Raw genomic sequence first — 15631 nt, 5'->3', positions numbered from 1 at the left:
TATCAGCCAGTTCGAGCAAAACCTCAAAACAGCTAAAGGAGAAAATGGAGCCCCTCCTTAGTCGGTTAAAGCTGAACCAAAAGGAGCGCCGCGCCGCCAACAAGAGGGGGCTCAACGGCAACAGCAACAAAAACAACAGGAAAACAAAAAAAAGCAACAACAACCACAACAGCAACAACTACAGCAGCAACATCCACACAGCCAGCCCGCTTCCAAAATCTCAGGAGCGGAGCAATTTAAACAGGCACAGTCAGCAACAGCAGGCCCAATTGTTGAGGGCCCAACAACCTCAACAAAAGCCAAACAACGGCTACAAGAAGAGCCTAAACAGCCGCAGCAATAACCAATCCTAAAGCAGCAACAACAACAACAACAGCAGCAGAAACAGCAGCAGCAGAAACAGCAACAGCAGCAACACCAGAAACAACCACAGCCCAAGAAGTAAAAGGGCATAAGTTCTTGCACGGAACCGGAAGAGCTCTTAGCTGAGCTCCGTCAAAAAGCCACGGACGATCTCGATTTTATCGGGTTCAAGCCTTTCACCACGGTAAAGTCCAGACGAAGGGGTTATAGGCTGCCAATGTTCCACGTAACATTATCGCCCCAAAGCAGTTTTGATAGTGTGAAGAGAATCGAATCTCTCGACAATAAAGCTGAACACTGGGACACATTAAAAAGGCACGATGACATTTTACAATTTACGAAGTGCTAGAGGTTTGGCCATGCCAATGCCAACTGCAATATGCTGTTGCGCTGTGTCAGGTGCGGAAAAACCCTCATCGAAGGCGAATGCAAGCTGGGGAATGAGCGGGTTGAGGATTTGACCCTCCTCAAGTGTGTCCTTTGTGGAAACCAAGGGTACCCAGCTAACTACAGGGGTTGCCCTAAGGTCCAACAAATGAAACAGAAACAGGCCAGCCAAAAAGCCGAAAAAAGTCGAACAGTTCGACAGGCTCCAATACAAAAATTCGTAGATCCCAAATTTTCCTACGCCCAAATGGTGACAGGCAATGGGAACACGAGACAGGCTCCACCAACGGTTGCCCCAAAGGCCCCTGTGCCTAAGGCACCAGAGGTGCAGCCTGACATTGTAGCCTTGTTGTTGAGCATTCAAGGTCAACTAACAGGGCTGCAAAGTCAGATAAAGGAGCAAGGCAAAAGGGTAGATCATCTCTACTCTTTGTTGCCTGACCTGGCGCAATTTAGACAGTAATGGGCGCGCTGCCGGAGACGCGCTTAAAAGTCCTAGCTGTGAATGTAAATTCACTGATTAGGATTGAACGAAGAGCCAATATGTTCCAATTGTTGACAGACTACAGTCCCGATGTGTTTATGGCTAGCGAAACTAAGCTTAACCACAAACACAAATTGACTCATAAAAATTACTATATCGTAAGAAAAGACCGGCCCGACTCCACTCAAGGGGGCGGTGTCGCTCTCTTTATACGAAAAGGCATTAATTATAAAGTCATATCCAACAATGAATTGCGAAAGCTCAAGACGCTAGAGGTTTGCGTTGTATGCATCTCTCTTAGTCAAGGTAAGCGGATTTATATGATTGCGGCTTATGCGGCTGGAGCTCCGCAGGTTTTTTACTTTGCTTCAGAACTCGAGATTCTTTTTAGGGAACTGAAACTGAGCTTGGAAGAAAACTATTTCATCTTGGCCGGTGATTTGAACGCAAAACATAAAGATTGGGGAAATCAACATAATAATCATAGAGGTAACCATCTTTTTGATTTGATGAATATTTACAGCGTTGAATATGGCATCGACCTGCTTGCTACTGAAAAGCCATCGTTTCCAAGAAGTGGCCCCTTTCTGGATCTTTTGCTGTACGATACCAGACTGACAGTTAAACATAAAGTGGGTAATCACGCGCGAAACTGCTTACAGACAGTCGAGTACGACAGTGATCACTCCGGACTGGCTGCTGTAATGCAGATTCCGAACAAACGCGTGGAATTGGAAGAATACGTTGCAACGCACTCTTACAATTTCAGTTAGATGCGCTCGCCTCGTTTCACCAACGCCCTAGCGAGAGAACTTCGTTCGAGTGACATAGCCCCACCAAACAACAGAAACCTGACAAATACAGAAATTGACCAACATTTACAACAGATGGACGAAACAATAGAACGAACGACGACTGACAGACCCACACGACTTGGAGGTAAGGACACTGAAGTCGTCAATAAAAATGTCAATCTGTTGATTAAGGAGAACTACAGGCTATCAATTAACAAGTACTGGGACCGAAAGATCCGGTCAGTTAATTCTAGTGACCCTAGTATGTTCCCTAAAATCAACAAGATATTCAGGAAAAAGAACGATAATGACCTTCCGTGTCTTAAACTCCAAAGAACTGAAGAGAACAGAGACATACTCATGATATCGCAAATAGATCCAGAGGTAGCCATATTTGACGATGACTATTACATAATTGAAGATCCGAAGAAAAAAGTGGAGGCGGTGGGAGCTACTTTCCAGCAAGTGTACAAGGTGAATGTTAGCATTCGCCCCAACCACGACCTGGAAAACAGAGCCCTACTTAATCACTTTTACCTTCGAAATGAAATAACACAATGGGGATCTAAGAACCGCGGTTTCATGCGGTTCAATGACGATTCCTTGGCAAACGCCGAGAAAACGGGACCAAGTCCCTTCTTAGTGACGAAGGTTGAGCTTCAGCTCATCTTCAATTCAATAAAAAACTAAAAGTCAGCAGGCGTCGATGGTATATCCAACGTTGTACTAAGACATTTACCGATGTATGCAATTGACATTTACACCACGCTCTTCAATAATGCACTGAATAATGCATATTATCCAGTCAATGGAAGATTGCTGTGGTTCATCCTCTCCCGAAAAAGAGAAAGAACAACTTCAACCCGTCAAATCTTCGGTCGATAAGTCTTCTTCCGAGCATCAGCAAAGTTTTCGAAAAGATCATTAAAAGGGCTCTGACAGAATGGTCTTCAAGATCTGATAAGTTGTCTTACAGAGGCAATTGCGTACGCCGACGATCTAATTGCGTACAGAACGGCCCGAAAGGTTGAGGTTATTAGAATTCTCTTGCAGCGTGATTTCGACAAGATTCAGCGATATTGCGACGACTGGAAACTGAAAATAAATGTCCAGAAGTCAGAGACAATTCTGTTCCGGACTCCGTTGGCTAGGGCCACGAGGGACACGTGTAAGAATTGGCGCAAGATGGTTATCGTTGATCTTCACGGGCAGCCATTAGCGAGCAAAAGTGTAGTGAAGTACCTCGGTATCTGGTTAGATCAGTATTTATATTTCGACAGACATGTAAATGCTGCTCTGACCAGGGCCAGAGGAGCCTTCGCTCTGACGAAACGGCTGTTTTTTAGCAGTCGGCTTGACCCCAGAGTGAAGGTAATTTGCTACATGGCCCTCATACGGCCAATGATCGTGTATGGTTGTCCTGTGTGGTTCAACGTTGCCCCTTCCAAGATGGAGAAGTTTCGGGTGTTCGAACGGCAGTGTTTACAACGCTGTACCGGCTTATATCGAACAGCCGAATCTTCTTATGTGCATTACTATTCCAACGAGGTCCTGTAAAACGGGGCTCGAATCAACAGAATTGACAATTTCGTGATAAAACTCGTTCGAGGTCACATTGCAAGAGCTATGTCTTCGACCAACAATTTAATTTTCGGGGTGTTCTATCCGAACGACGAGTATTTTGAGAGTGCACGCTTGAGAGGCTTCATTCCACCAGAGGCATTCCTCTTTTTAGACAAATGCGGTCTGATACAGGATAGATTGGCAGTTCCGTTAATCTACCACGTCAGACGAAGAACCGTGGTTAGGCGACTCCCGTACAGTCGGGACGTCATGGCACAAGGCGGAGCGGAGCTCCTTCGGTTCAGTAGGGCTGTGTCCGAACGGGACCGAACTGATAGGGTGAAGCAGGAGAACCAGTTTTGGTGGCTTCAATCGGCACTTGATATTGGGTAGTTGTGATGGGGTTTTAAGCCTTGGCCGGCTTACATACTTGTTTTATAGTTTTAGGGTTTAGTTTTAAGTAGAATAGGCATGGTGGCACAAAAAGAAATAGAAAAAAAACAATAAAAAAAAATACAAAAAAAAAATTAAAAAAAAGAACATTAAGAACAATAAAAAAAGAAAACATGGAATAAAAATAAAAAAAAAAATACAACAAAATATGAAAAATAAAAAGGTTAGATAGTTAGATTTGCTGCTGTGGTTGTTCTAGTTTTAAGTAGTTTATAGGTAGAATAGGTAGTTTAAGTTAGTTTTAAGTTTTATTTAAGGACCCTATTTTAAGTAGTTTGTAAGTAAAAAATAAATAAAAATGGTTATTGATATTAGTTTTCTTTCAAAATTTTCTAATAAAAACAAAACAAATAAAATTTAAACTGAAGTAAAATAGATCTTAAGGCCGAAAGGCATTAGTAATTAGTGTTATAGTTTAGCTTAGAGTGTCCGTATGGGACCATTAAGTTAGTTATAAGTTATGGGTAATTAGGCTAGTTTTATGAATTTTTGTCTAGCTTTAAGATAGGTTTAAGAATGAATTAATAAAAACGAATTAAAAAAAAAAAAAAAAAAGTGCGTTGGACTGTCATGCAAGGGGTCTTGGGTTCAATCCCTGCCTGTGCCACCTTAATTTAAAAAATTAATTTTCGCGGGTACTGCCTCTTGCGAGGAATTGACAAATCCTTCAAGAGTAATTCTTGTCATGAAAAAGTGCTTTATCAAACTAGCCGTTCGGATTCGGCCTAAAATTGTAGGTCCCCTCCATTCCTGACAACAGTACTCGCATACAGGAATGGTTGAGAGTTGTAAGCCACTAGGCCCTGGTTCACAACGGACTGTTGCGCCACCCCATTTGATTTGATTTTGAAACTGTTTATCGATAGATTTAAATTTAAATAAGGTGGGATTAAAATTATTGTTTATTTTTTGTTCTGTAATAGTTAAATGCTAATTTTGTTTTTTACTAACAACTAACACATGATGAGCCTCTGATCGTAGTTTGATGCTTGCTATAAGCTTACTACTTTTTGAAAGTCTGAAGTGTAAAAAAACCCTCGTGGAAAATCCAGAGGCTTGCGAAAAGTTGATGAAAGACCATTAAAAGTGCTTACCCTTTACCTTTGATAGAACAAATTTTGAGTCAGAAAACCCAGCAAACTTCAGCTCAGAGAAAGCATAGCGTTACTGAGCTTGAGTTCTAAGATTTATCTGGTCGTTTAACAAGATGGTCCCTTAAGCTGCAAGGTTATAATTTCTCGATTGAACACCGACGTGGTTCCGAAAATATTGTTCCCGATACACTGTCCCGTCCAAATGTAAATGAAGTCTCTACAATTATGTCTTTTGAAAGTAGTACAAATTTAGATTCTGAACATTTTAACTCTGATGATGATCGAAAACTAAGACAAAATATCCTTGAATATCAACAAAAGCTACCATCGTTCTGAAGCCTGAGAAGATTCTGAAAATTGATCTACACTATGGAAGTTATGGATACATTCCCAAATGACAAATGACTTAATGGACCGATTTCATAGTCCAGGCATTCATAAATTGCTAGAGCAATAAAAAAAGCATTTTTATTAGTCGAAAATGAGTTCTGATGTCAGAAATTTTGTGAATTAATTGTGACACATGTAAAGAGTCTAAGGCTCCCAATAAAGTTTTGAGTGCTCAAGTGGGAGACAAACAAAAATCCGAAAGAAAATTCCAGAAATTGTTGATGGATATAAAGGACCTTTACCTATCTCAAAATCTGGAAATATTGCTATTTTTATAACGTAAGACCATTTTTCAAAAATATGACCTCGAAAAAATTCGTAGATTACCTAGAAAAAATTGTTTTAAGTATCTTTAGTGTACCAGAAGATGTTATGAAAGATAATGGATCCCAATTTAAAAGTGATATCTTTAACAACTTTCTTAAGAGATATGGAATTCATCATACCTATACATCTGAATGGGTGAAGCGCTCGATAATTGCTGGTATTCGATCTTACTTAGGCAACGAGCAAACCTGTTGGTATGAACAACTCCATCTCATAGCGTCTGCTCTTCGTAGCTCATACCATCACCCAAATTCCTAAAGTGTAAATCTATCCGAAAGGTCGGCGACAGTTTATACGAACTTGAAGACGATAATGGCAAAACAGCTGTATATCACACCAAAGATATAAGAAACTAATTTCAAAGCCTTTGTGTTTTCCATTTGAAGTAACATGCTATTCCGATAACAAATAAATTTTTGTACCACTAATAACTTCCAAGCACGTCGCTAGTATTAATTATGTTTGCTTCTTAAACCATTTTTTTTTTAGTTCTGAAGGAAAAAACACCCCAAACTAGCATTTTACCTTACTCAATGCATTCTCTTCTAATGTGTACACCCATATATAAGAATTTAGAAACAAGTGCACAAAGGAAAATCAAAGCAACGGTTAAATCGCGGAATTCTTATTAGTTAAGAGGGAGATGGGAGCATTTTTGGCAAAATTGAAAATAATTCAATATCGTGCTCTTATAGTTGGTTAAGAACATTAAAACAAAAAAACAAAAAAGCATTCATTGATAAAACCTCTTATTATGTTTTAAGAATAAGAAACTTTGCAGGCTAACGATTTTCTTGGGAAATAGGACTATTAAGCCTAAAGGGAATTTGAAGTTTTTTCGCCCATGTACAATTTTATTTCGCGTTTTGAGTTTTTGCAATATAGTGCTTGTGAGATCATATAGATGTCGTATTCGGGTATACTCAGTTATCTTAATTAAAACATTCTTATGCATTACTACTTTTCTGGCTTTCTTCACGTTTTTTATTTTAGTAGAAATAAAATACCTATAAATCAATTTGATTAAATATTTTTAAATCTTTATCTAAGATCAAACGAAATTAAACTTAAACTTTTAATAGATAAAAAAAAATGAATTTTGATTAAAGTTTTGTAAAGTAGGGTACACACCTATCAAGTTTCGAGTTAATTTACTTGGGCCATTCAATAACTTTTTTTTGTATGTGCAAACTAATTATTTCAATGGAATTATTTTGTGGATCAACAGATCTTGTTGAATTTAAATCAATAGTGTGACAAAACGTTGATTCAATTCAAACATCAACTTCTACAAATCAGACTCAACAACGAAATCCTTCTTCATGTTAATAAGGTCTCAGCAATAAGACAAAAACGGTCACCAATTGATTTCATTGGAACGGTGACCAACGAACTGTGTGGAATACTTGATTAAAGATTCTCTGACAATTATAAGGATACAATAGCAACGGCAAACGAAAATGAAAAACAGTTTAAAAATTTACAAACGAAAAAATGGGTACGAAAACCTGAAATTGTTTTCCTCAGCAGATCATAATGCAAATTCTAAGTCGACTCAGAGCATATTACTTGAGATGTTGCTCTCAACACATACTTGAAAGTTGATGATTCCTGGAGAGAGCCAACAGCAACATACGTATTCGTATTTCATTGAATTTCGGCATTGTATTGTATTAATTTTTATCCAGCATTTATTTATTTGAAAAGTTTAGTAAGCGAATTGTCAACTTTAAACTAACCTTTATTACTAAAACTCGACAACAAATGCTATACGATTAAACGAACTTGGTACCACCTTTCATGGCACTAGTAATTCTATGAAAAGGGAGCATTATATTATACTAGCTTAATATCTATCTTACTCTTTAACGTTTAACTATTGAACACCGGAAATGTAGCCAGATACATTAAATCTACCATTTTGAGTAAACACACTAGCAAGTTAAGTTAAGTAAATACAGATAGGAGAACAGACTTAAGGGTAAGAATGAGTTCAGATAAAAAAACAGAGAAGGATTAGGGGTGTCAACGGGTTTGGTTCAAAATGAAGATGATAAAGAAAAATACTTAGGGGTGAAAATTAGTTTAGCTCCAATTCTAAACAAATTTAGAAATTGTCTTTCACAACCTTTTGTTACTCAATCTGGTGTTCCCGAGGGAAGCCATTTTGGCCCTTTTCTGTTCTTCCTGTCTATTAACGACGTTTCGTTTCGTCATGTCTACGGTCAAGTAAAGTTCTCATTTTTGCTGATGACATGAAAATTTTTAAGATTATAGAGTTTTACTTTTTGGTGTGGCAAAAATAGCCTTGCTAAAATAACTAAAAAACGAGTAGTTAGTGTTTTTGATTATTGTATATCACAACAAAAACTCTGTCGCGTCTCCACATTTTAAGATTTAGGTGTTTATTTCAGTTCCAACCTAGAGGTTACACATCACATTAATTTTATTGTCAATAAGGCAAGTTCTATGCTTGGTTTTATAAAACGCAGGGCAAAGGAGCTCAATCCCTATGTTACTGTTTCTTTGTACAATTGCCATGTTCGTCCTTATCTTGAATATGCATCGCAAGTTTGGACTCCTTATTACGAAATTTATAGAAAACGAATTGAATCAATTCAGCATATTTTCATTCGCTTTGCCCTTAAGGGTCTTCCTTGTTAAGATACTAATGATCTCGTCCCTATGAACATGGTATTCAGCTTCTTCAATTGCAAGCTCTTCATCAAAGACGTGTTAATAATGATTTAACATTTCTTCATCAACTTATTAATGGTGAAATTGATGCACCTTATTTGCTGTCTCGTGTACATTTGAATTACCGAGGTGGAACTCATCACCTACGTTCTTTTGTTTTTATACATATTGACTTCCATAGAACTAACTATGGGAAAAATGAAACTTTATGTCGAAAGAGGATTTTATATAACTTAAACTGTTCATCTATAGATTTAAATTTAAATAAGGGGGAATTAAAATCATTGTTTAGAACAAGTGCTCCACTATCGTAAACGTCTTTATTTTATCTTTTGTTGTTCTGTATTAATTCATGTTAAATGTTAATTATGTTTTGTATTTTGTGCGTATGTTAGGCTTTAAATGTATTATTATCGTACTAACAACTAACACATGAACTTATGATGAGCCTCTGATGGTAGTTTGAAGCTTGCTATAAGCTAACTTCTTTCTGAGATTCTGAAGTGTAAAAAAACACGAACAAACACCCCCAACAACAACAAAAACAATAACAACAAAAACAACACCAATACCAACAACAACAACAACAACAACAACAATAACAACAACAAGGATATTTGATCGCAACAGACGGCTCAACAGAGCTATTGATGCAAAATGCAATGTTTAGTGTTAATATTATTAAATTTATGAATTTATGAATCAATATATTTAAAAAAAAATTTGTACATACTATACCTGTTTTTTTTGAATAAACATTTACTTACTTACTTACAAAATTCTATTTGATAACCCTCCCTATATTAAATTTATCCAATTAGAATTCCCAAAAGAGGCTAATTACCAGGGTCTTAATTTAGACAAAAACTAAATTGGAAACGCTTTGCACAAGAAAGAGTCAAAAAAGCTACTGTAGCTCTCTTTTCTTCCAAAAAAACTATTCGCAATAAATGAGGCTGACAACCTTGAATCACGTATTGCTTAACACATCGGTAATCAGACCGATTTTAATGTACGGTGAAGCAGTATGGTGGGCTACTTTAGAGAAAGCTATAGACTGCGGCAAATTAAATAAAGTCAAACGTTTACCTTGCCTATGTATAAATGGATCTCTTCGCACGACCCCATCTGCGGCACTTCCTAACACCTCTTGATGTATTTATTAAACAAACACGTGTAAGCTTTACTATTCGCCCGAATCTTTGTCACAGTAAATCACCACAACATTGGCCACTTCGTAATTTTTAGGTATTAATTCACAATGCACCATTTCCCATATACAATTCGACAGAAACTTCCAGATTTCTATACCTTTTAGATCTTTCTGGGAGGATAGGGCATTCTTGGAAGACGGGCCAATCAATTTTATTACAGCTCGATCAAAAATAAAAGAAGGGGTTGCTTAAGGTGTGGACTCTGAACGACTGAAATTAATTCCAATGATTGTAGCGTGTTTCATACGTAAATTTCGTCTTGTCTTGTCCTGGCTTAAAGATAATTTCAGCATCTAATATGATTATTAGCATATTAGCTGCTCACGTTTCGTAAGGGACTAAGTTTCATTGAGCTTAGGAGATTCATGTAGTATTACAATGGACCATGGCCTTAGTGTGCTCTATTCCATGCCGAACAGCCACTTTAACCTAACCCAACCTAAACTGTTGTTTGTTAAGGATGGTTATATATAATTCACGTTGCTAAATAAGGTTTGGAAACATATTAATAGAACCGTTCGGTGCCAAAAAAGCTTTCAACAAGGTGATGCGCTGTCATGCGATTTTTTACATTGTACTTGAAAGAATAGTGCACGTCAACACAAGAGGCACTATCTTTCAAAAGTCTGTCCAACTACTAGCATATGCTGATGACATTGACATAATCGAAAGAACTCATCGTGATGTCAATATGGTTTCTGTGACTACAGAGCCAGAGTTAAACGGTTAATGAAGGCAAAACAAAGTGCATGCTGTCGTCAAGAAAGGGCTTACAAAACGTCAACATCGATAGTCGTAATTTTGAGGTAGTTAAGGACTTCCTTTACCAAGGCTCCACTATGATCGCAGAAAATAACACCAGTGCTGAGATCAAACGAAGTATAACTCTTGCAAATCCCTGTTTCTGGGCAATTGAGTAAAGAAAGTGTTGCTATATATGGATACATTCAGCTAGGGACCGAGCTAAATGGACAAATTTTCTGGGTAAGGCCCTAGTTTAGATAGGAGGACCTACTAACAGCTTAGAATTTAAAGATTGACCTAATGATTCTTTCACTGAACCATCAAATACAACTCGTTACTTTGTCAAAGAGCTTTCCGGTCTGAATACAGCATGGTATAGTAGATAAATTTGCTTTTAACAAGATTGATGTCTTCTTTTCAAATCCGAATGCAGGCTTGACGCTGATCGAGATGAGACTTTAAGCGATGTTCCATAGCGAGATATTGCGTGTTTGAAGGGTAGTTGAACGACATATTTACCGATCGATTCACGAAAAAAGAACCTACTAGAGTGAATTTCGGCTGGATCGTTAGTAGCAGATATATCCTTGGAAGGAGTGATGCCTTCTTATTCCCAAAATCTTTGCAGAATGGAGTCCACAACAAGTCTTGCATGAACCAAAGAGATTGGTTGTGCGGTGGGCTCGATAATTTCTCCACCTATAACCCAACCGAATACCGTATTCTGTGCAACTGGCATTTTTAATTGGCCCTGGATCTGTTCATCACTTAAAATGCTCCATAATTTGTCTTCTCCTAATAAAAACTCAATCTGTCGGGCAGCATTGAAATGAGGATCAGTTAACTCCAAAATATATATAATAATAATAATAATAATAATAATAATAATAATAATAATATTATTATTATTATTATTATTATTATCATAATTATTATTATTATTATTATTATTATTATTATTATTATTATTATTATTATTATTATTATTATTATTATTATTATTATTATTATTATTATTATTATTATTATTATTATTATTATTATTATTATTATTATTATTATTATTATTATTATTATTATTATTATTATTATTATTATTATTATTATTATTATTATTATTATTATTATTATTATTATTATTTATTATTATTATTATTATTATTATTATTATTATTATTATTATTATTATTATTATTATTATTATTATTATTATTATTATTATTATTATTATTATTATTATTATTATTATTATTATTATTATTATTATTATTATTATTATTATTATTATTATTATTATTATTATTATTATTATTATTATTATTATTATTATTATTATTATTATTATTATTATTATTATTATTATTATTATTATTATTATTATTATTATTATTATTATTATTATTATTATTATTATTATTATTATTATTATTATTATTATTATTATTATTATTATATTATTATTATTATTATTATTATTATTATTATTATTATTATTATTATTATTATTATTATTATTATTATTATTATTATTATTATTATTATTATTATTATTATTATTATTATTATTATTATTATTATTATTATTATTATTATTATTATTATTATTATTATTATTATTATTATTATTATTATTATTATTATTATTATTATTATTATTATTATTATTATTATTATTATTATTATTATTATTATTATTATTATTATTATTATTATTATTATTATTATTATTATTATTATTATTATTATTATTATTATTATTATTATTATTATTATTATTATTATTATTATTATTATTATTATTATTATTATTATTATTATTATTATTATTATTATTATTATTATTATTATTATTATTATTATTATTATTATTATTATTATTATTATTATTATTATTATTATTATTATTATTATTATTATTATTATTATTATTATTATTATTATTATTATTATTATTATTATTATTATTATTATTATTATTATTATTATTATTATTATTATTATTATTATTATTATTATTATTATTATTATTATTATTATTATTATTATTATTATTATTATTATTATTATTATTATTATTATTATTATTATTATTATTATTATTATTATTATTATTATTATTATTATTATTATTATTATTATTATTATTATTATTATTATTATTATTATTATTATTATTATTATTATTATTATTATTATTATTATTATTATTATTATTATTATTATTATTATTATTATTATTATTATTATTATTATTATTATTATTATTATTATTATTATTATTATTATTATTATTATTATTATTATTATTATTATTATTATTATTATTATTATTATTATTATTATTATTATTATTATTATTATTATTATTATTATTATTATTATTATTATTATTATTATTATTATTATTATTATTATTATTATTATTATTATTATTATTATTATTATTATTATTATTATTATTATTATTATTATTATTATTATTATTATTATTATTATTATTATTATTATTATTATTATTATTATTATTATTATTATTATTATTATTATTATTATTATTATTATTATTATTATTATTATTATTATTATTATTATTATTATTATTATTATTATTATTATTATTATTATTATTATTATTATTATTATTATTATTATTATTATTATTATTATTATTATTATTATTATTATTATTATTATTATTATTATTATTATTATTATTATTATTATTATTATTATTATTATTATTATTATTATTATTATTATTATTATTATTATTATTATTATTATTATTATTATTATTATTATTATTATTATTATTATTATTATTATTATTATTATTATTATTATTATTATTATTATTATTATTATTATTATTATTATTATTATTATTATTATTATTATTATTATTATTATTATTATTATTATTATTATTATTATTATTATTATTATTATTATTATTATTATTATTATTATTATTATTATTATTATTATTATTATTATTATTATTATTATTATTATTATTATTATTATTATTATTATTATTATTATTATTATTATTATTATTATTATTATTATTATTATTATTATTATTATTATTATTATTATTATTATTATTATTATTATTATTATTATTATTATTATTATTATTATTATTATTATTATTATTATTATTATTATTATTATTATTATTATTATTATTATTATTATTATTATTATTATTATTATTATTATTATTATTATTATTATTATTATTATTATTATTATTATTATTATTATTATTATTATTATTATTATTTATTATTATTATTATTATTATTATTATTATTATTATTATTATTATTATTATTATTATTATTATTATTATTATTATTATTATTATTATTATTATTATTATTATTATTATTATTATTATTATTATTATTATTATTATTATTATTATTATTATTATTATTATTATTATTATTATTATTATTATTATTATTATTATTATTATTATTATTATTATTATTATTATTATTATTATTATTATTATTATTATTATTATTATTATTATTATTATTATTATTATTATTATTATTATTATTATTATTATTATTATTATTATTATTATTATTATTATTATTATTATTATTATTATTATTATTATTATTATTATTATTATTATTATTATTATTATTATTATTATTATTATTATTATTATTATTATTATTATTATTATTATTATTATTATTATTATTATTATTATTATTAATTATTATTATTATTATTATTATTATTATTATTATTATTATTATTATTATTATTATTATTATTATTATTATTATTATTATTATTATTATTATTATTATTATTATTATTATTATTATTATTATTATTATTATTATTATTATTATTATTATTATTATTATTATTATTATTATTATTATTATTATTATTATTATTATTATTATTATTATTATTATTATTATTATTATTATTATTATTATTATTATTATTATTATTATTATTATTATTATTATTATTATTATTATTATTATTATTATTATTATTATTATTATTATTATTATTATTATTATTATTATTATTATTATTATTATTATTATTATTATTATTATTATTATTATTATTATTATTATTATTATTATTATTATTATTATTATTATTATTATTTATTATTATTATTATTATTATTATTATTATTATTATTATTATTATTATTATTATTATTATTATTATTATTATTTATTATTATTATTATTATTATTATTATTATTATTATTATTATTATTATTATTATTATTATTATTATTATTATTATTATTATTATTTATTATTATTATTATTATTATTATTATTATTATTATTATTATTATTATTATTATTATTATTATTATTATTATTATTATTATTATTATTATTATTATTATTATTATTATTATTATTATTATTATTATTATTATTATTATTATTATTATTATTATTATTATTATTATTATTATTATTATTATTATTATTATTATTATTATTATTATTATTATTATTATTATTATTATTATTATTATTATTATTATTATTATTATTATTATTATTATTATTATTATTATTATATTATTATTATTATTATTATTATTATTATTATTATTATTATTATTATTATTATTATTATTATTATTATTATTATTATTATTTATTATTATATTATTATTATTATTTATTATTATTATTATTATTATTATTATTATTATTATTATTATTATTATTATTATTATTATTATTATTATTATTATTATTATTATTATTATTATTATTATTATTATTATTATTATTATTATTATTATTATTATTATTATTATTATTATTATTATTATTATTATTATTATTATTATTATTATTATTATTATTATTATTATTATTATTATTATTATTATTATTATTATTATTATTATTATTATTATTATTATTATTATTATTATTATTATTATTATTATTATTATTATTATTATTATTATTATTATTATTATTATTATTATTATTATTATTATTATTATTATTATTATTATTATTATTATTATTATTATTATTATTATTATTATTATTATTATTATTATTATTATTATTATTATT

General features: G+C 27.5%; 2 pseudogenes; both read right to left on the bottom strand.

Annotated features, from left to right (window-relative positions):
* Window positions 1-11504: 11504 nt before the first annotated feature.
* LOC129938635 (glycosyltransferase-like protein gnt13) lies at window positions 11505-11805 on the bottom strand (annotated as a pseudogene).
* A 2421-nt stretch (window positions 11806-14226) lies between these two features.
* Window positions 14227-15595, bottom strand: LOC129944446 (putative uncharacterized protein DDB_G0289263; annotated as a pseudogene).
* Between the last annotated feature and the right edge of the window lie 36 nt (window positions 15596-15631).

Source organism: Eupeodes corollae, chromosome 1 (genome assembly GCF_945859685.1).
Source record: "Eupeodes corollae chromosome 1, idEupCoro1.1, whole genome shotgun sequence".
In the NCBI taxonomy this organism is placed as follows: domain Eukaryota; kingdom Metazoa; phylum Arthropoda; class Insecta; order Diptera; family Syrphidae; genus Eupeodes; species Eupeodes corollae.
The sequence above is the reverse complement of the archived record's forward strand: the minus strand, read 5'-3'. Positions and strand labels throughout refer to the sequence as shown.